At 47.8% G+C, this 22,702-nt stretch overlaps 1 pseudogene; it reads right to left on the bottom strand.

The window, feature by feature from the left end:
- Nucleotides 1–8,365: 8,365 nt before the first annotated feature.
- Nucleotides 8,366–21,675, bottom strand: LOC147000679 (uncharacterized; annotated as a pseudogene).
- Between the last annotated feature and the right edge of the window lie 1,027 nt (nt 21,676–22,702).

The following is a 22,702-nucleotide window of genomic DNA, read 5'->3' as shown; positions in this document are numbered from 1 at the left end:
GATATGACCGATGGTCACTGTCGCGAACTGTTGTGAAACGAAGCAGAGAGCAAATCCTCGAACTCGGAGGAGAGGTTCTAACAGTTTATTTATTCATAAACAGCAATAAACAAATAAATGGCAAAACGGGCCCACACTCGTTCACACACACGCACACGCATGTACGCGCGCGCTCCTCTATAACGTTTCCGGCTTAGCTGCCGTGGCCTGGCTCTTGTGGTCTGAGACTCGATGTTTCCTGCTTTCCGAACTTCTGGAGCTGAGCTGCAGTGGTGCTGGCTTGTTATTTCCGTGGGTGTCCGTGGGCATGGAGATCGCGTGGGTTGGGCGATTTTGCCATACCAGACCATAGTTTTTAAGCTTAATTCAGCCAATTAAAACTAAGGCGTTCCACATATTACTTCATGGGTTTTATCATCCGCACGCACACACGCACTCTCTATGGCTTGGTTTTCATAGATATCTAGGGCCGAGGGTTTGGTCCATAGCGTTGCCCCATCGTTGGTTCAGACTGCGGGCATGAGTTGTTCTTATCACTCGCACCCACTCTGGGGCTGCAGGCTACAGGCAGCGGCGGTACAGCACTGGGGAAAATGCCTTCTGAGGCCATGTATTCTTTATAGTCACACTTGCAGCATGGTCTGGGTGGATACTGGTTAAGTGTGTCCCACAGTTTCATGTGTCTGAAGCTTGTCCCTTGTATGGAGGGGGAGTCTCCGAATGATGGAGAACAACCCAAGGTCACTCTCCCTGGCCAGTCAGTCATTCACAACACCCCAAAATGTCTGTAGATATTGCCCAATGTCCCCTGGGAAGAACTGCCCACACCCCTGAGGGGCTCGTGGGCCCTGCTACGGTGAGTTTATATTTTAGTTCACTATTCCAGGAACCACTGCTGGGGCCCAGTAACATTTAGGTCTTCTTCATCCAGACTTTGTGGCTTTCAGGCTAAAAGCCCTCCTCCACCCCTCCTCCCCGGTCCCAAGAGACAAGTCAGTCACCTAATAAAGCAGCCAACTGCAGCTTTAACGAGGTCGGGCTTCCTTCTCAGGGGACTGAAAGTGAAATTCTAGACTCTGCTCCCTGCCTGGCCTTACTCCTGGGAATGTCGGTTCCTTAACTTTCTAATCTGCGGAGTGTCTGTTTATCAGATCTGCAGCGCACTGCCTTGGGAGGTGGAAAGGTCTTTTGCATCTTTGAGGAGCCCGCTGGCTACACATGGCCCTGAGTTGGTCTCACTTCTACGAATTCAGAAGAATTCCGTTATTTCCTCAGTGGGGCTCAGTGGCCACCTGTTCCTGCCACTAAAGTTCTGTCTGTGTCCCAGATCTATCAGCTCCCGAGGGTTGGGGATCGAGACCTGTGTGGCTGTTATCCATTCACTGTGAACCAAAGATATGCAGCACATGGTATAACCTGGGGGCGGGGAGGGGGAGGGGGAAGCGGGGGTGGGGGAGGGGCTGCCTGTATGAACAGCTCAGAAGAGCCCATGCATCTTGAGGACACTCTGGATGGAACATCCCCCAGAAAGGATGCCAGCCATCCTCCTGAGCTACAGAAGGCTTGGTTGCACACAAAAAAACCTGGGCAGCACCTGAAAACTTGGGCTCTCAGACCCCTCCCACCAGACCTGTGGTCTTCTGGAATAAATAAATAAATACTCCAGGATATGTGGACAAGCGGAACGCTTTCCATCTGGTCCGAGTCCTCTGTACCCCGGGAGGCCAGCTGTGCGGGGGTGGGGGGGGGGGAGAACCCAGCCTCCCTCTACTCTGACCTCCATGCAAAGCACTGATGTGGTTAGCAGGGGAGAGGCCATGCTTGCTTTTCCGGATATTTATTTTCCCACTTCTTGTTCTGATGGGTAGCTTGGGTTGACTGTGTCTGTCAGACAGCTGTCATAGTCCCCTTAGAGGGAACTTGACATGCACTGTGCTCTTCAACATGGGCTACCCGTCCTCTACAGCTGGCCTTAAGAGCTCCTGTCTCTGCATAACCCCCAGCTTTGGCCACACTATATAGGAAATCCTCTTATTGGTCCATGAAAGACCAACCCAGTGTGATGTTGCTTGCTTCCTGCCTGAACCCAGCCAGGGTGTAGAGAGGAGGAAGTCTGGGCCCTTGGAGTCTGCTGTGACCCATTACCATGAATAAATGCTGAATGTCTGCCCTCTGCTCTTTAGAAATCCACCTCCTGACACTGAACTGGCCACAGGCTTCCTCTCACTAGCTCAGCTTTGACCTCAAAAACAAAACAAAACAAAACAAAACAAAACAAAACAGCAACAACACCTTAATAGGCTAGCCTAGCAGTAGGGTTGCACACCTTTAATCACAGCACTCAGGAGGCAGAGGAAGGTGACTCTCCATGAGTTCGAGGCCAGCCTGGTCTACAGAGCTAGTTCCAGGACAGCCAAAGCTATATCTATATCTATATCTATATCTATATCTATATCTATATCTATATCTATATCTATATCTATATCTGTCCATGTCCATACCCATATCCATATCATATCTATATCATATATATATATATATATATATGAAAAGAAAGAAAGAAAGAAAGAAAAGAAAAGAAAAGAAAAGAAAAGAAAAGAAAAGAAAAGAAAAGAAAAGAAAAGAAAAAAGAAAAGAAAAGAAACTTAACAGGTCACACTCATTTTTGAAGCTGCCCCAGCACCTACCCTGGCCCCCACAATGGCTGAGTTGTAGCACCAGATTCTCACAGGGGTAGCAAGTAGCCTCTGTACCAGCTCCCCAGCTGTAAGGAGGAAAGATTTTAAACAAAGGACGACAGTGTTCACAAAGGCATCTGCTTCATTCTTAGGGAGGGATCTGCCTATCAGGTCTGCGCCTTAATGCCATCCCTTCCCCAGAAATATATTGTCTTTCTCCCCTCACTGGAGGGGACTCTGCACAAAGGCAAGGCTGTTTGACTGTGCCGCTCATTTACATATCTCCATTGTTGAGAGACTTTAGGGAGCCAGGAGGAGGGAAGGGGGGGGGAAGGGGAAGGAGGGGAGAGTACAGATGGAGAGGAGAGGGGAGAGAAGAGAAAGGAGTAAGGGGAAAATGAAGGAAGAGGGAGAGGAGGGGAAACTGAGAGAGGCGTGGAGGCGAGGCAGGAATGAGAGAAGACAGAGAATGAATAGACAATACAGTCCAGCCCCCCTCCCCCCATATCTCAGCTACTCCACCGAATCAACCACAGTAGGAAAATTCTGAAATTTGTCTTGCCTTTTCCAAGACAGATGCTGTTCTTAACAGCCCCGTTCTGTTCTCTCGCTGTGCCTCGTTTATGAGCTAAACTTTGCCTTAGGAGCAAAAGACAGTCTGCAGAAGTTCCAGCAGAGCGCAGCCCCGGGGAAAGAGGGGTGAGCACCCTGCAGTCTCTCTCCCTGGGCCTCACATCTCACTATGATGTTAATCAGGCAGACCAGAGAGCTGGAGGTGAGGGCAGATTCTCCCATGTGTCCTGTCAGTGCAGAGAGTAACCACATGACTTTTAAAAAATGGTCACCAGGAAGTCACTGGCCCTGTGACCAGGCAATCGGGTGGAGCTTCTCAACCCATTCTTGAGCTCTGAGACCCCTAGTCACTTTTGTGAAAGGGGGAATCTTGTTACAGTGGTGACTCCCGAGAATCTACCTTGCACAGAATCTGGATTAAGGGGTGGGGTGGGACCCAGGACCCCATATTTAAGCAAACATTCACATGTGGCTCAGAAACAGGAGTTCCCTGGCCCAGTCCTCGAAAGTGCACCGCTAAAGACAGTGGCTATTGCTTCTAAGTGGGGCCACAGAAAAAGGGTGGCTTTCCAATGAGTTGTAAGAAGAACCTGGCGGTGAGCTGCCTTGAGGAAAAACTATGGCAAAGAACAGCCGGAAAGGTGTGCCGGTTAATATGGGTTGTCAACGTGACAGGGTCTACACTAGGAGACCAGCCTCTATGAGTGTTTACGAGGAAGCTGGTATTGAGGGGGGAAAGACTCACCCTAATAGAATGCAGAGTCTTGTGGGCTGTGGTCCTGGATGCAGGAAAGGGAAGACAGGAAGCTGAGCGTTAGCTCTCCCCTCTCCTCCCCGCTACCTCCTCTCCCCTCTCCCCCCTCTCCCTCCTCTCTCCTCTCCCCCCTCCCCCTCTCCCCCCCTCCCCTCTCCCCCCTCTCCCCTCTCCCTCCTCTCCCCTCTCCCCCCTCTCCCCTCTCTCTCCCCTCCCCCCCTCCCCCCCTCCTCTCTCTCTCTCTCTCTCTCTCTCTCTCTCTACCCTACCCCCCCCCCACCCCCCGGCTTCCAACAGTGGAGGGGGTGGAGGCAACATCATATTTCTACCTCCAGATCGTTTACCCTTTAAGGGACTACTGTACCCTTAAACTGTGAGCCAAAACAAACCCTTCGGTAAGCCGCTCTTGACCCGTGAGAAAAGTGGCCAATGAGGAAGCTTAGCAACCCAACCCAACTGCAAGGTCCGCGTGGAATGGGTCCAAGTGCAGAGCATGGGAGTGGGTGGGGAAGAGTGGGCGTGGGTGGAGAGTTGCGGGCGTGGGTGGAGAGGGAGCAGAGTTCCAGAGCATTCAGGCTGGGATTCCCACCCAAGGTCTCACCGAACCACACCCCCAGCAAGCAAGCATCTGTTAAATAACAGCTGTCTGTGAGGAGCAACTTCGGATGGGTTAGCGGAAACCCCACACTCTAGCTTGGAAACGTTTCAGCTTTCCTGGCCTGTCGAAAGGTCTCAGGAGTTCTGGAGACTCTTGTTTGGGCTCCAGCTTTGGAGATTTCAATTCAATGAGCCGGGGGACCGCCTAGCCCCTGTTTTAATTCTGTTTGTTTTCAAAGCAGAGCATCTCCTGTAGCTGAACCTGAGGATCACCGCTGTAGCTGGCAGTGCACTTGGAGGGTTTGAGTTGAACCATATAAACTCGGCCTACAAAGACAGCAGCTCCGAGTGGCTAAACTTGATATGTTTCTTGAGAGCTTGGCTTTGTTTATCTAATTCATTTCTGTTGTTACAGTAAAAACACCTGAGCCCAGCGAAGCCCAGGCCACCTGGTTTCAGATCCCGAATTCGGACAAGTTTGCTGTCTTGTCAAATCATACTGGTCTCCACTCTCTCACTTCGCGTACGGCGCATGCGTGCACCTCCTCCCTCCCTCCTTCACCCCCCCCCCCAATCACATTTGTTTTGAATGTATGTATGTGTGTAGATGCCTATGTGGAGATTAGATAACAATTCATGGAAGTTGGTTCTTTCCTTCCACCACGTGGGTCCCAGCAATGAAACTCAGGTCTTCAGACTTTGGTAGCAAGTGCCTTTGCTCACTAAGCTATCTTGCCCACCCAGCATTTTTCCTCCATTGTTCCTCTTGCGCTAGGGAAGATGGGAAGTCTGGAGGTAACCCATAGACTGACCATGACACTAAGCACAAAGTTCAGGGGCCAGAGGCCCTGGTCTTAGACCTGAAAACTCACTGACAGAATTGTTGTTTGTTGTTGTTACCAGATTTCCTTTAGAAATCCTAAATTAGGTACCCTCTAGTTTCTCTTTTTGGTACGTGGTCTGCCTTTCGCTAAAATTTAAATCGACGTGGTCACTGTACAGCGTGGCGGGCCTCCCCATGACATTTCTATACATGCAGGTCACATGCTTTTCTTACAGCACTGAGTTTCCTCAGAGGTTACCCAGTTCCCATGTCACCCAGGCCTCCCATGCCATCCTCAGACACTCACTCTGAACCCTTGTCCCAAGTCCAGGTTTCCTCCACCTCCCCGCTGTCCCCATGCAGCCCTGCTGTTAATGTGTCCGCCAGCAACTGAACAAGACCAACGATGAACGTCCAAGTTCGCATCCAGGTATCCAGGTATTTTCATCGTTGGCGACTCTTCCTCCCTTCTGGTGGGCTGGGGGTGGGGGTGGGCAGTGATTTGGAGGTGCAGCCACAAAGCTGGGCCCCTCTGACTTGTGAAGCTACAATAGCTTTACATTATACGGGAATGGGAATGCCAGATGGAACGTTCGTGCGACCCCTTCACCCTCTGCTTGCTGATGGATGGATTTCATCCCACATGCTGGAAGAAATTTCCTTTTCCCTTCCTGTCTTGGCCTTCTCCAGTGCTGTTAGGCAGCGCGTGTTTGTTGAGACTTGAATCTTCTGCACTGCAGAAGACACTGTTCTGGTCTGCGCATGCTCTGCCTCCAAGATCAGCAACTCTGTAACAGGTCGAGAATGCTATCCGGGTGATAGGTCACCCTTCCCCCAGGCCGCAGACAGACCCCATAGCCACTTTGGAGCAGCTCTGAATGTCAAGGGGGGAAGAATCTGACATTACATTTAGTCATTGTCTGACCACTTTCTAGATGGGGTGAGTTCAGGAGGTTTTGTAGGTTTTCATTGCCTACCGGTTCCATGCCTGTGGGAAACGTTCATCAAAACATCTAAACCAAGCAGCAGGACCCTGTGAAAAAGAAACTCCCGAGGAACCACCTGTCTGTGGAGGCTTATACTGCCTCAAGCCTTTGAAACATAAACGCCAGGGTTTATGGACTCCACGGAGGACCCCAGACACAGGCTGTTTGTGTAGATCCAGGAGCCATTTGGCACCATGCGGATGGGGACAGGCAGGATGCCAGCTCCATATGCCTGTTCCCAGCTGTGGATTATGATGTCTTCATGGCTGCCTTTCATCACAGCTTCCTGCACGGTGCCAATGTGAAGCCCTCCAGGAACCCCCCCCCCCCTACACACACACACACCAGCACACTGAAAAGGGGAGTAATGTCTGAGATGCCCCGCCACCCACACTCTTGGCTACAAATGCACTGCAGTCAGCAGTCCGTGTGTGCGAGAGAGATGGAGTGTCTGCAATGTCCATGGGGCCTGAAAGACCCCAGAGCCCTTCCTCAGCAGTGCAGGATCATTAGTAACAGCCACACCAGGCTTTCTTTCCCACCCCCATCACCTCTGCAAACACAGTGGCACTAAACCAAATATCTGAGGCAGGAGGGGTGCCCAGAAAGGCTACCTTCTCAGTAATGGAGTCTGGCTGAGGTGTCTGTGACCAGCGCTTACAGACTTTAAATGCCGAAAGTGGGATAGTCCTGGCTGCACTGGAACCAAGAGGTGACCTTACCTAGAGGCCCCCATTCCCTCTCTCACAGCTCCTACAAAGCCCAAGGTGTCGATACAATAGACCCTATGCCACCATAGGAAGGCTATAACCCTGATCTGACTCCCCGTGTACGCAGGCGCAGCCGACCCATCATGGGCACCTAAAGAAGGCTGCAGGTAGAAGGTAGAAGGAAAACTGCATAATGGAAAATACACTCCAGGAGGTCTGGGCTAGGCACAGAGGGTAACCCCTGAGGCTCTCACCAGCCAGTATGCTTCAGCAACCCGGTGCAGGGTGATTGAAGACCTCACACAGTGTTCAACACTGTTTGAACACCTAGAGGCTGTTTCTAGCCTCTGGCTCAGGGGGGAATAAGCATGGGATATTCTAGACCATTTAGTGTGGAAAGCTTTGATGTCACAGCCACAGGAAACTACCTGTAGGCTATGAACCTGTGATTATGAACTTTGAGGGATGGGTCAGAACACAGAGCAACCAATCAGAGACTTGGACAGTCGGGACCATTAGGGCAGCTGGTAAGGTCCTGAGGTCCAATCGCCCCCAGTACCCTGATGTTTAGGCCAAGCTGAGTCCCTGAGAGAAGCTGTACAATCAACCGCTGCCAGCGCCAACCTCCGTCCCTAATTGCTGCTTCCTCTTCCGAGCCTTCCTGGTGGTCTCTCTTCTTGATACTTTCAAGTCTCAAACCCTGTTCCTATAAACAGAAAAGGAGATGTGGGTGCCAAGTACATTCCAGGAAGTCTCTGACCCCAAGTTGGTACGCCATTCCAGTCACTGGACTCAGAGAGTCACTGAGTGCACAGGAAATCCAGTAACGTGTTGGACAGGTCAGGGGCCATGAGGGCCACCAGGCCACTTTCAGATCTCCTTTCTGCTCCTGATAGATCACTCCTGCAGGGAAGCCGTGGCACCTTCAGGGAACAAGAGGTTGCCAGAAAAAAAATGAGAGTCAATTCATAGTCTAGTGACTGGTGCCAAACATTTTTTTGCTATGTATATGGTTTGTGTTAAGTCAGTAAAGCTGGTGCCAACAAAGATGCATTTGCCATGAAAAGAGAAAGGGAAATAGAATATATAAAATGCACATATTTGGAGCTTAAGAGGCAGCTCAGTGGGTAAGAGTGATTGTTGCTCTTGCAGAGAAACATAGCTAGGATCCCAGGACACATGTCAGGAAGCTCATAATGGCCTGTAACTCCAACTCCAGGGGATCTGACACGTCCTTCTAGCTCCTACAGGCATGGGCACGCAGACAAACAGACAGACACACACACACATATACATACACACACACACATACACACACATACACACACACACACACACACACACAAGCTCATCATTGGCTATATTGTGGGTTTGAGGCCAGCCTGGGTCATGTGAGTTCCTGTCTCAATTAGGAAGAAAGAAAGAAAGAAAGAAAGAAAGAAAGAAAGAAAGAAAGAAAGAAAGAAAGAAAGAAAGAAAGGAAGGAAGGAAGGAAGGAAGGAAGGAAGGAAGGAAGAAAGAAAGAAAGAAAGAAAGAAAGAAAGAAAGAAAGAAAGAAAGAAAGAAAGGAAGGAAGGAAGGAAGGAAGGAAGAAAGAAAGAAAGAAAGAAAGAAAGAAAGAAAGAAAGAAAGAAAGAAAGAAAGAAAGAGAAAGAGAGAGAGAGAAAGGGAGAGAAAGAGGGAGGGGAGGGGAGGGGAGGGGAGGGGAGGGGAGGGGAGGGGAGGGGAGGGGAGGGGAGGGGAGGGGAGGGGAGGGGAGGGGAGGGGAGGGGAGGGGAGGGGAGGGGAGGGGGAGGGGAGGGAGGAAGGGAAGAAGGGAGGAAGGGAAGGAAGGAAGGAAGGAAGGAAGGAAGGAAGGAAGGAAGGAAGGAAGGAAGGGGTCAATGAAATGATTCCTAGTGATATGCTGCTATATTTAATGGGAGCAAATTCAGAGACCCACAGCCAAACATTAAGTAGGGCCATGGGAACCCAGAGAAGAGGAGGAAGCACTGTAGGGACCAGAGGGGTCCAGAGCACCGTAAGAATACGGCCCAAAGAATAAATTAAGCAGGGAGCCTGACTCGACAATCATGGAGCCTGTGTGAGTTTGAGCTAGGTCCTTCCATATATGTTACAGTTGTATAGCTTGGAACACTTGTGGGGGTAGGAGTGCCTCTGAGTCTTCTGCTTGCTCTTGGGACCCCTTCTCTTTTACCAGGTTGCCTTGTTCAGCCTTGATATGATGGTTTGTAACCGGCCTTATTGTAACTTGTCATTTTTTTAGTTTGTGTGATATCCCTGGGAGGTCTGCTCTTTTCTGAAGGGAAAAAGAGGAGTGGATCTGGGGGAGAGAAGAGGGGTGGGAGGGACATCTGGGAGGAGTGTAGGACAGGCAAACTAAGGTTGGGATGTAATATATGAGAGAAAATAAATTTACCATGTTATGAATATTTTAACAATTTCAGAAAGAGCCATCACTGGCGCAGTGGGAAGAAGGCATGGGAATGTTTTATACACATTTTACAACTTGAATGTGAGTCTAAAATTATTTCAAAATGAAAATTGAAAAGTAAGGGAAGGCTGGACCAGGAGACTGCTCAGTGGTTAAAGGCACCTGCTGCCAGGTCTGATGACCTGAATTAGATTCGCGGGACCCAGGTGGTGGAAGGAGAGGACTGACACCTGCACTTTGTTCTTTGACATTTGTGTGCCAAGGCAATGTCTACACACACACACGCACGCACACACACGCACATGCACACGTACACGCACACACATGCACACACGCACACACATGCACACCACACACACGCACGCACACACATGCACACACACACGAACACACATGCACACCACACACACATGCACACACACACACGATCACACATGCACACCACACACACACGCACCACACACATACGCACACACAGGCACACACACACGAACACACATGCATACCACACACACATGCACACACACACACGATCACACATGCACACCACACACACATGCACCACACACATACGCACACACAGGCACACACACACGAACACACATGCATACCACACACACATGCACACACACACACATGCACACACATACACATGCACACACATGCACACGCACACACACACACGCGCGCACACACACAGAAGCAGGTAAAGGTGTAAGGAAGGTATTTTAAATAAGAAAGGAAAAGTATCTGAAGCAATCCTAACAAGGGTAACAGGACACTTATAAATATGTGAGAAAATTACACAAAGATACTCCAGATATTTGAGGTTACAGGTACAGGGATAAAGGGGTTTTTCCCACTTCCCTTTTACTCTACTGGGTTTACAAAGCACACCTTTGCTCTCACAACCATGGGGGCGAACAGCTCTGCTAACACCGCCTGCTTTGTTTCTTGTGCTGTGGAGACTCTCCTTTTCACAGTCAAGAATGAAAATCATCTTGTCTTCTTCAGATTCCCAACAGTTTATAATTTATAGATGCAGGTTGTAATTTATAGATGCAAAAGGAATTACTGTCAGCACCTCTACTGTCAGTGGAGACGGAGAGCGGACCCGTCAACTACCACAAAGGAAAGAAGGCCTGGGCAATGCTGGAACACTGATACTGTCCTCTGACCCCAGCACCCCATCCACACTATCTCAAGCCTGTCCCAACACTGCAGAGAAGGCATCTGGAGAGCAAAAGTGTCCATGGCACACAGAGTTGGTTACCTGGTGTCTTAGTCAGGGTTTTACTGCTGGGAACAGACACCATGACCAAGGCAAGTCTTATAAAAACAACATTTAATTGGGGCTGGCTTACAGGTTCAGAGGTTCAGTCCATTATCATCAAGGTGGGAGCATGGCAGCATCCAGGCAGGCATGGTGCAGGCAGAGCTGAGAGTTCTATGTCTTCATCCAAAGGCTGCTAGTGGAAGACTGACTTCCAGGCAGCTAGGATGAGGATCTTATACCCACACCCACAGTGACACACCCATTCCAACCAGGTCACACCTATTCCAACAAGGCCACACCTTCAGATGGTACCACTCCCTGGTCCAAGGATATACAAACCATCACACGTGGCTAGCTGTAGTCTTGAGGTTGGATTGTGCTTCAACTATATGTGTGTGTGTGTGTGTGTGTGTGTGTGTGTGTGTGTGTGTATGTCTATATGTGTATATGTGTATGTGTATATGTATATATGGTAGAAGGGGTTAGGGGTTGATATTCCACTATTATATATATATATATATATATATATATATATATATATATATATATATATATACATATATATATATATACACTATTATATATTATATAATATATTATATATTTATATATAATGGTATTTATACATTATATATATTATCTATAATAGTGGAATACCAACCCCTACTGCTTTACCTCATGGGGGTTAGAGACTGAATGCCTCATGTCTCTCCTTGTCAAAATTCATAGTTTCAAACCCAAAGTGATCCTATTAGGAAGTGTGTGTGGCCTTTGTGGAGTGGCATGCTTAGGATGTGTTTCCCCTAAATGTGTTGGAGACTTGTCTCCATGTGGCAAACTATCAAGAGTGATTGGATCATGACAGCACTAAGTACACCGATAAACTTAGGCCATGGGTCAATTCAAAGCTGAATGAGCTATTAAGAGGTTATTGGGTCCAGGGTTGTTTTGCAGGGGCTCTCTCTGTCCCAGCATCTCTGTTACTCTCCATTCTTGTCTGTGATGAGACGAGCTCCTTTGCTGTCCTGTGATCCCACGGTCATAGAACACACACGCACACACACACACATACACACACACTCAAACACACATACATATACACGCATACACACATTCACACACACACACACAATACACATACATTCACACACTCACACACACATCCACACATTCACACACTCACACACACATCCACACATTCACACACTCACACACACACTCTCACACACACACACACTCACACACACATACACACACTCACACGCACATACACTCACACACTCACACACACTCTCACATACACATACACTTATACACACACACATACACACACACACACACACACACACACCCCTCAGTGCAAAAGCAATGGCCAGACACCTCTAAAACCATAAGCCAAGGTATATTTCCATTTAAATTCTCTCATGGGTACTTGTTACTAGGTCTCTCAGGTACTCATTATTAGGTATTTGCCAGTGATAGAAGGGCTAATACCAGAGGAAATAGGTTCCAAAGATGTTAGAAGGATTAGCCCCTTGTGGTGGGATCAATGCCTTCATAAGGAAGGGAGGCACCAGTTCTCTCTATTTACCATATGAGGAGCCAAGAAGGAGGTATCTCGGCAGAGCTCAGCCGCGCCAGAAAACTGGGCATAAACACCCCACTCTTTCCTCATCAGGATCCTGTGTTATGGTGGCCACTCTGACCCAAATGGCGTCTTAATACAGACATCTTCAAGTTAGGATGACATGCTTAAAGTGGATGCTGCTACAATATAACTGAAATCTTTGGAAAAAAAAGAAATTTGAACCCAGAGACAGACATGACAGAGCAAAGAGAAAATGATACAGGAGAAAAGTCGTCTACAAGCCAAAGGTAGAAGCCCCAGGCCACCAGGAAGAAGCAGGAGAGTCTGACTCCAGCATCTGGGAAGAACCAAGCCTACCTACAGCTCGCTCTGGGCTTCCAGCCTCCAGAACCACCAGCCAGCACACCCCTCAGTGCTGTACCACCGCTCTCTGCTACTTGACAGACGAATAAGACAGAAGGCACCAGTCCAAGATGAACTGAACAACATTAAGAAACAAAGGCAGTGGTTTTGAGTCAATGTTTCATTTTGATATTTTCAGTAAGGTTTTATAGGTTGTATGAGGAGAGTGAGTGGGGATGCCAGTCTGAATCCTGTTGGGTCAGGTGAGGACAGAGCTGGAGTGCTTGCCTCATTGGGGGGGGGGGGAGCATTGTAGATGGATGGGGAGCACTGGGGATAGATGGGAGCACTAGGGATGGATGGGGAGCACTGGGGATGGATTAGGGAGCACTATGAATGGACAAGGGAGAATTATGGATGAATAAGGAACATTGTAGATAGGAAAGCAGTATAAACTAAAGTTTCATGTGGTATTTCTTTTTTTTGGTGGGGGGTAGTTCAAGACAGGGTTTCTCTGTGTAGCCCTGGCTGTCCTGGAACTCACTTTGTAGACCAGACTGACCTCGAACTCAGAAATCCACCTGCCTCTGCCTCCCGAGTGCTGGGATTAAAGGCGTGCGCCACTATGCCTGGCTTCATGTGGTATTTCTGCATATGCCTCCTTTGCTGAGGGATTTGCAGTTCTGCCACAACAGAATAAACATTTCTACTTCTTGCTGCCACAACTTTTCTCCATCCATCGAGGTGGATCTGGATGTGCCAAAAAACGGTGTCCTATAAGACTTGTGGAAATCAAAAACTTAATTATACAGGAACACTTGCTAGAGACAGGGACAGCATGTAGTGCCATGCCTTTGTGAAACACATAGGAATCTCAGGATCAGAGTCCCAAACTTCATACGAAGCAAAACAGTAGACAAGCGGGGCCCTTGCCGTGTGACGGGGAACATTTGGAGAAAAGACGGAGAGCAGATGGCAAAGACGAAAGTCGACGGTGGTCACAGAAGTTTTAAATAGAGTAAGAGATGGCTCAGCCGCGGAGCACGAACCAGTTACTCTGTCACTCACAACTGTTGGCAAAGTCATTTTGTTGGGCCAGGCATTGCGAGCGCAGTGGCTGACGTGTTGTGTTCAGATGGAAGAAAACTTTGTCCACCAGGGGAACATTTGTGAAAGTTTGCCAGGGACTTGAATCATGAACTTCAACTATGAAGTCTTGGCATCTGTTCTGACTTTTCATGGGAGGTTTGGGGTGGTGAGGAAGCACACATGTTTTTGAGAAAAATAGTAACTGCTGGTGGAACATGGTGTTTCTATTATAACCCTTAAGCAGAGCTTCAACCTATCTCAAGACCTCGGGCAGGGGGCAAGTTAGCATTCAAAATGAGAATGCGAACTTGCTCCCTCAATGTCAGTGACATTGTTCTCTTTGGTCAGGTTCCTTTAAGCACAGGTACTGAAGTGGAAGGATAATGCTAGGCAGGTTTCCTTTTGAGGAAAGATTTGGCTGGCAGCTAACTTTCTGTAAGAAATTTTTGATGAAAGTGGTTGTTTAATGTGCTTGATTACTGATCTGTTTCAGCAGATAGGAGTCTAAATGACTTTTGACTGTTAATCTATTTTTTAAATCCCCTCACAAAAGAATCGGATTTGCCACCGTCGCTAACAGTCAAAAGAGCCTAATGAACTGGGCTCCTTGGAGAAATTAGCTGACTCTAGGGTGGAGCAAGGGGTGTTCTGGGTGATTCTGAGCAGTGCCTGGAAGCAAGGAACAAGAAAGCGTTCAATAGGCAACGGGAAGCAGGCAAGGCAAAGAGCCAGAGCCAGCGTGAAGATTCAAAGCCAACACTGAAACCAGAACAACAAACTAGATAATGCAGTATTAGATTATAACCCTGAGCATAAAATAAATACCCGTGTTTCCATGCAAACGATGTAATGGGGGAAAGGAGTCACGTGATCCATGTAAATGTTCCTTCTCTAGGAAGTGGGCTCTGTCCTGGCCATGTTCACTTTGAGAGCAGACTAGCCTTGGTGACTTACCAAGGCTATGGAAAAGAAAGTGGGAATTGAGAGTTTCCAATAGAGAAAGATGCTAACTGTATTTAAGTACAGGAAGTGGGACCACACCCACACACACCTACACCCTCGGACAGCCTGGTGGGGTATGCTGGGAGAGGTGCTTCATCTCTGCTGTTCTTTATAAACCCTGTAACTCTGTCTAACCATGATGAAAACAGACATTCGACAGGACAGGTCTCCCAAGGTCATGGAGACAGCACAGGGACAGGCCAAGGCAGACGACACATTGAAAACACAACTGCAATGGAGCGGGTCCTGGGGCGGGCGGAAGAAGGGTCTGGATAGGTCTTTACACACTAGGCCTCAATGCCAGCCTCTTGGTTTGGACCAAGGTATAAGGGTCGCACAAGATGTAAAGCCAGCGAGGAGACAAGACGAGGAGCACTAAAGGATTCTTTGTATTATCTCTGCGACTTTTCTGAACATCTAAAGTTACTCAAAATCGAGAGTTGAGGTTTTTTTTTTTAAAAGGGCAAGATTTCTATGTTAGTGTTCCGTTATTGTTATATATGTTTGGCACACACATTGTGTTTCGTTGTTATACGTATTTGGGACAGTAAACTTATAAACAGCAAAGGTCTCTTCCTTCCTTTCTCTCTCTCTCCTTCTTTCTTACTTTTTTTTTCAAGACAGGGTTTCTCTGTATAGCCCTGGCTGTCCTGGAACTCACTCTGTAGATCAGGCTGGCCTCGAACTCAGAAATCTGCCTGCCTCTGCTTACCAAGTGCTGGGACTAAAGGCATCTGCCACCACTGCCCGGGCAATGGTTTATTTTGGCTCACAGTCTGGGTGGTTTCAGTCTATGACCGGCTGGCCCTGTTGTTTTGAGCCTGTAGAGGGGTGTCACATTGGGGGTGTGTGGCACAACAAACTGCTATTACTATGGTTTGTAAATGAAGGAGAAGGAAGAACCCCGGACCCACAGCCTCCTTCAAAGGCAACCCTCTAGCTCCCTAGCTCTGATCACTTCTAATGGGTTCAACCATCTCCCAATAGTCACAGGCCAAACACCAAGCCGTTAGCGCATGGGATACGCAAGATCTCAGCTAAAAAAGATTCCGGGACAAAAATGGAATTCCACAAAAGCATTTTGAAAAATGCTGGTAACGAAACGCTAACACGGGCGCTCAGTCTCCCAAGAAGATGCACTCCATTTAATTTCCTTTTTCTTCTTTTTGTTTATTTTTAGGTTGTTTTGATGTGAACCCTGTCCCCCAGGAAGGAGATAGCGTGCCTCCAAGTCCCTAACACAGATCACGACTGAGCACTCAGGCCTGGCAACTCTACAATAACACAACCACACAGCCAGGATACTTAGGCTGTTATCTTCAGTCCCTATTTTTTAAGAAATTCTCAATTTGATGTGTCATCCCCTGCACCATGGCAAGCGTGAAGAATGAGAAGAAAGTGGGTATCATATACTGTGGCGGAACCTTCCCCTAATGAATAAAGATTTCAAGGGACCAATCACTGGGCGAGAAACTAGTATTCAAATTTCGTAATCTATTTACGTTATAAATCCTCCGGTGACACATCCCGGTGGATCCGCCACTTAAACCAAGGGCCTCTCGCTACCTACATTGCGTCTTCATGCTCTCTCCGGTCCAAAAAATAAGTTTCTTTGTCTTGCCTCCCCTCTTCCTCTCTCGGACCCGGAAGTCCCGCCTACTCGCCCAGTGATTGGTTCCTTAAAATCTTTATTCATTAGGGGAAGGTTCTACCACATCATACCCCAATCTTGAGTTTGTACGATGGTTTGGGTAAGTCCTTCACCGTTGGAGCATTCAAGCTAGTGAAGGAGGCAGAAAAGGTGGGAACTGTGTGACCTGGATGTGGGTGATGTGGGTAATGAGGAGTAGTATCGTCTAGACTAATGCTCGGGTTGGGATTCAGGCAAGATGGAATCCCTCATACCCGTCACCTTAAGAGGGAACACAGAAGATGCTGTGCTGGGCTGGGGAATGAGGTCACTAGTTTGGGTCATAATGAATTAAATGTCGACTTTCCCTGGGATTCGATAAACACTGCTGACACTACCGAGTATCCGTTCTAGAGATAAGTGTTTGAGAGTCAGAAATCTCCTGCTAATCCATGTGCTTTGGAGTGGGAGAATCTGACAGATTACATCACGATTTCATAAGCCTTCCGCACAGCACTCCTATAACTAAGTGCCTGTGGGCATCCCAACTGTCTCTCTGGCTTGTTTGAAAAAGTCTGTGTTGGAGGTCAGACCATCAGCCTGGCCCCATGGTCGACCACCCTTGGAGAGAGCCTTCCCATCTCCCTGTTTAGGTAGATGTGGGTCTCTCTTCTCCCATATGTAAAGACCTCACAGTTTCTACCCAAAAGGTTGCCTCTCAACTGTCATCTCCCTGAACATATTAAGACTTGATAATGAAATCTGCCATGCCTAAGGTCTCATGCAAGCTCCAAACTCAGGAAGCCTTTTAGCCATATCGACAGTAGAAGGCCCCTTAACCAATAGAATCAGTTGGGTAGTATCCGTGTCCCTCAGAAAGTAACCTTATCTGCAATAGTGTCATTGCAGAACCAATTGAGGGGATACTGAAACAAGGTGGGCCCTAAACCCAGTTACTGATATCCTTAGGAAAAGGCTGTGTAAAGACTCATAGAAAGACACATAGATGTCATGAGAAGCTAGGCCATTAGAACAGAATGGACCAAACAAACCCAAGGTTAACAACCAGAAGCAGAAGAGGAGGGGAGAGCCCTGCCCTAGAGGCTCAGAGCATGGTCTTGCTAGTTTCATTTTCCATAGACTTGGAGATGAAGATGTTTTTCTTTTGAACCATAGAGTTTGGGGTAATTTTCTATAACAGACCCAGGAAGTTACTACAGCCAGAAAAACATGGGTGAGGAGAGATTTGATCCCCCTATGACATACAGATTATCCAAAGAGGCAGTGGTTAGATTCTAGATGACAATAGAATTCAGTCCCACAGCTTCTAAGGTGAATGACCCATGAAGCTACACTTTACAGCAATGAGTCCGAATGGCCACGGTTTGTTCAATGACTACAGACTTCCCTAAGTAGTAACTCCAAGCACCTAAGTATTAACCCTAGTATCCAACTCCAAACCAATCAGAAAGAAGCCAGATAAGCTCTTCAAACCAGTCACAAAAGATGCCCTACACCCAGCATCTTAGTTACTGTTACAATTGCTGTCACAAAACCCCACAACCAAAAGAGCAAGATGGAGAGGAAAGGACTTATTTGGCTTATAATTCTGCATGATAGTCTATCACTGTGGAAACTCAAGCAGGCCAGGAACCTGGCTGGAGGCAGGAGCTGATGCAGAGGCCATGGAAGAGTGATGCTGCTCACTGGCTTGCTCAGCCTGTTTCTCATGGTACCCAGAACCACCAGCCCAGGGATAGCCATGCCCACAACAGGCTGGGCCTTCCCCCTATCAATCACAAATCAAGAAAATGCCCTACATCTGGATCTAATGGAGGCACTTTCTCAAATGAGGTTCCCCCCCCCCCTTTCAGATAACTCTAGCTTGTGTCAAGTTAACACAAAACCAGCTGCCACATCTAGATAGGTCACCTCCAGGTTCCTTGTGCCGAACAGAGAGCACCCAAAGCCTTTCTCTTGCCACCCTCTGCCTGCCTGCCTATGAATGTGGCAAGCAGGAGTGAGCTCTGGTGTCTGCCTACCTTACTTCAGCAGCTTCGAGTAAGCACCCGGATTCCCTTGGGTGGGTTTCACTGACCTGCATCTTGTGTTTGTAAGTGACTGACTGGCTACCGAAGAGCATGCATGATGAAACACCACACACACACACACACACACACACACACACACACACACACACACACACACAGAGTGGCTTGAACAACAAGCTATGACCTACAGTTCTGGAGACTGAGGTCTTAGACCAAAGTATTGTTGAGTGGATCCTTAGAGGACTTAGCTTCAGGTCGATGCCTTCACACTGTGTCCTTGAATTCCTGGTGTTATCTCTGAGTGCACACATTTCCTCTTCTTACTAGGACCACAGTGAGGCCCAACGAGGGCTCACCCTATGGACCTCTAAATGCACTCACACCCATCCATGTAAGCACCGTTCATTTACCCTTTATGGTGGTTAAACTTACTGCCGACCTTACTAACTTTATATTACCTAAGGAATTGTGGATACACATTTCTAGGTGTGTCTACTTGAGCAATTCTGAAGAGGGTTAACTAAGCAAGCAGGGCCTCTCATGAATGGGCGTGTACCATCCTCTAGGCTGAGGGTTCAAAAGGATAAATGGGAAGGAAGGCGAAAGGCAGAAGGCAGGTGAGCACGGACATTTCTCTTCTCTCTGCGTGTCCCTCAGCCAGGATGTGAACTTCTCTGTTCTCTTCCGCGATGCTCTCTCTGCCATGATGAAAACTGAATCACATTTTTATCAAGTCTTTAAAATTCTCTTCTGGTGAGGGATTTGGCTAGAGTGATGAGAAAGGTAACTAATATGTCATCCATCTACCCACGAACCTATCCATAAGTACATGCTTGGACGCTGCACACAGATACAGGAATAAGTAAGGGGTGGTTCCAGGCTCTTTCTAATGCAATGACTGTCATGCAGTATATTCAGGGCTGCATCACAAAACTGAGAGGATTCCGAGCAGGTAGAGCACACCCCACCCACAGACCCTTCTCCTTCAAACCTTTCCCAGAAACCAATCTCCTATAATGTTCACCCTCGTGCCCACTTTCCCTGAAGTACAAAGTTCTGCTAAAGAGCATGAGTAAACTCCTCCAGATGCCATGCTCCCCAAAGCACCCCCGGGGCCTTTCCATCCTAGAGTCCTCTGGGTTAGCTGTTTGGGAACTGGGCTCAGAGACAGATGATATTGCCTATGAACCAAGAGTCCTTTGAGGCACCGTTTCTCAATCCTGGCCTTCAAGGGAAGTCCAGCTTGACTTCATCTTTCTGCCATGATTTGCTGATATGTCTCAAAGCAGACAGGATGAGGAGAGCCATACTGCTGAGAACATTTCACTCTGATTTTTTTTCTTTTTTGAATCTGAATAGAGGACAAATTAAAGTTTGCTGAGCAATCAGCTGTGAGTTATAAAAACTATAAAATCTCCAAGAAGCCAGTTTGTGCTCATCCTGAGAATCCGTTTCCTGGCGATGCTTCACACTTCCAAGGATTGGAGCCCAGAGACAGGTCAACTCTAAGGTCGCTGTGATTCTTCAAGATGGCCAAAATGACAGCGAGAATGGCTCATGTAATTGAAGTGGCCGTGGGTGGGAAGGACACTTGAATTTGGCTATTTGGAACTCTGACTCAGAAGACACAATTTGTATCTCCCTGGCAGGGATACTTATCCAACCGTGGCCCCATGTCATCCAGTTCTGACTAATGGCCGTGACTAGTTGAGAGGGATCATTCTGATTCACACCATCATAGTCGTCGTTGTCCTCCATTTAGACTTTGAGCAAAGCATCCCCTTTTGATATGCAAACGAGGACCCAGATTTGGGGGTTCTTTGCAAAAGAGAAGAAGGAAATGGCTTGAAATGGGAAGCAGCTGGATGACAGGGACACGGAACCACTTTTCACAGAGACAGGAATGGAGTCCAGCGTCGGGTACTCGATGGCCTCAGCAGACTGGCGTCACCATGGCTCTACCCAAGCATTGCTGTGCTCATGAAGGGCCCTGCACATCTGCTGTGGTTCGTGGATGGCTGGGATGTGTGTCCCTGAATGATGCATGCATTGAAACTTGATCCCCCTTGTGAGGGTATGAAAATGTGATGGAGACACCATGAGGTGATGAGGATGGAGCCCCGCCCTGCCACTGAGTACCAGGGGCTCCATAGGAAAAAAAGATTGGGGAATGGGTGGACACAACTGTCCCACATCTATAAGCAGGTGCCAATCTCCGACCAGAACCCTGAGCTAAGTGAACTCTTTTATTCTGCCTAAGGCACTTAGTTATAATCATGAAAAATAGACTAACACCAAAAGCAAAATAAGAAAGGATGATAAAGCTTGGAAAATTGGGGTCCTAACCTCTGCCTCCCCATTAGGTTAAATCATTTTCCAAACATGTAACAAGTGAGCTTACACGGACCCTGCTGAGAGCACAGAAAGCCAACTGACCCATGCATCATGAATGGGGAACTCTGTCTCTGTGTGTGTCTCCCACCCTCTCTCTGTCTCAGTCTGTGTGTGTGTGTGTGTGTCCTTCTCTCCCTCTCTCCCTCCCTCTTCTATTTCTTCTCTTTCCCTCTTTCTCTGGTCCTCTCCCATGAGGCAACCTCTTAAAAACACTTTTTTTTTTTTTTTTGGTGTCTAACTGCAGAAGTCCTGGCTCAGCCCAGGTCAGAGCTCCATGACTGTCTTAGTTAGGGTTTTACTGGTGTGAACAGACACCATGACCAAGGCAAGCCTTATATATTAAAAAAAAAAAAAAAAATCAACAACATTTAATTGGGGCTGGCTTACAGGTTCAGAGGTTCAGTCCATTATCATTAAGGTGGGAGCATGGCAGTATCCAGGCAGGCATGGCGCAGGAGGAGCTGAGAGTTCTATGTCTTCATCCAAAGGCTGCTAGTAGAAGACTGACTTCCAGGCAACTAGGGTGAGGATCTTATACCCACACCCACAGTGACACACCCATTCCAACCAGGTCACACCTATTCCAACAAGGCCACACCTTCAGATGGTACCACTCCCTGGTCCAAGGATATACAAACCATCACATTGACCATGCCTGTGAGACAGAGAATCTGACACCTTACAGTGTCCTTGTGAAGACAACGTCAGGGCACAGCCAACCGCATCCTGAGGGCTTGAAGGCAGCCATGGTCGACTTTTGTATGTCCACCGAATAAAATGGATTTTCTATTTTAGATCCTTGCGAAAGGAAAACAACAATTCAACGGACGTTTTTGTTTGTTAGTTTGTGGTTGTGGTTGTTGTTGTAGTATAAAAAACCAAAGCAAAACAAAAACAAAATCTCTAAACTGAAAATATCGCCTGTGTGGTCCTTTGGAGATAAACTTGGCAGATCTCTGTTTAAGGGTTTTTTTTTTTTTTTTTTTTTTAATTAGCTGAGCTCGTGAGGAACACATGGAAAAGGTAGAAGTTTTACTCCCAAGCCAGGGAACTTTCTGGAAGTCATTTCATGGTCAGAGAAATGTTGAATGTGTATAGCACATGGGTAAAAATCGTACGATTTGCAGACTCTATGAACTATTACCCTTTGGCTGTCTGTCTGTCTGTCCATGTTAGTCTGCAGGGCACCCATTTAAATAAAACATCCTAGACGAGGTGGCTTCTATTGGCCCACCTTTCTGCAAGAATGAGGTGGTTTCAGGCCAGCCTCCTAGCCATTGCTACAGCCGCTGCTCTCTCCCCTGTCTTCGAATGATCTTTGCTGTCTGGTGTCCCTGCTGCGATTAGATCAGGTCTCACCCCAGTGGCCTCATTTGAATTTGTCTCTCAAGGTGTCACATTCTGAAGTAATAAGGATTAGGGCTTCAACATATGAATTTTAAGAGCACAAATCACCTTAATGTGCTCTTGGCAAATGAGATTAGAATTTACCAGTGTGGTTCCTTACCCATATCGATATCGCCATTGGTAGATCGCTTGCCTCATAAGCACGAAGACCCTAGTTCAGTCCCCCTGCCCCATGCTGAAAACAGCAACAAAACAAACCACAGACAAAGCTGGGTGCGGTGGCTCAGTCATGCAGTCCCAGTGCTGGGGATGCACAGACCGGAAGGTCCCCAGGCTCTCAAAACAGCCAGCCCAGCTACGAGGGAAAGTTCCAGGTCAGTGAGCAATCCCGTCTCAGCGTTCAAAGTAGACAGCAACTGAAGAGCGAC

The sequence above is a fragment of the Mus caroli genome, unplaced genomic scaffold, assembly GCF_978045245.1.
Source record: "Mus caroli unplaced genomic scaffold, Mus_caroli_1 scaffold_17, whole genome shotgun sequence".
Lineage (NCBI taxonomy): Eukaryota > Metazoa > Chordata > Mammalia > Rodentia > Muridae > Mus > Mus caroli.
The sequence above is the reverse complement of the archived record's forward strand: the minus strand, read 5'-3'. Positions and strand labels throughout refer to the sequence as shown.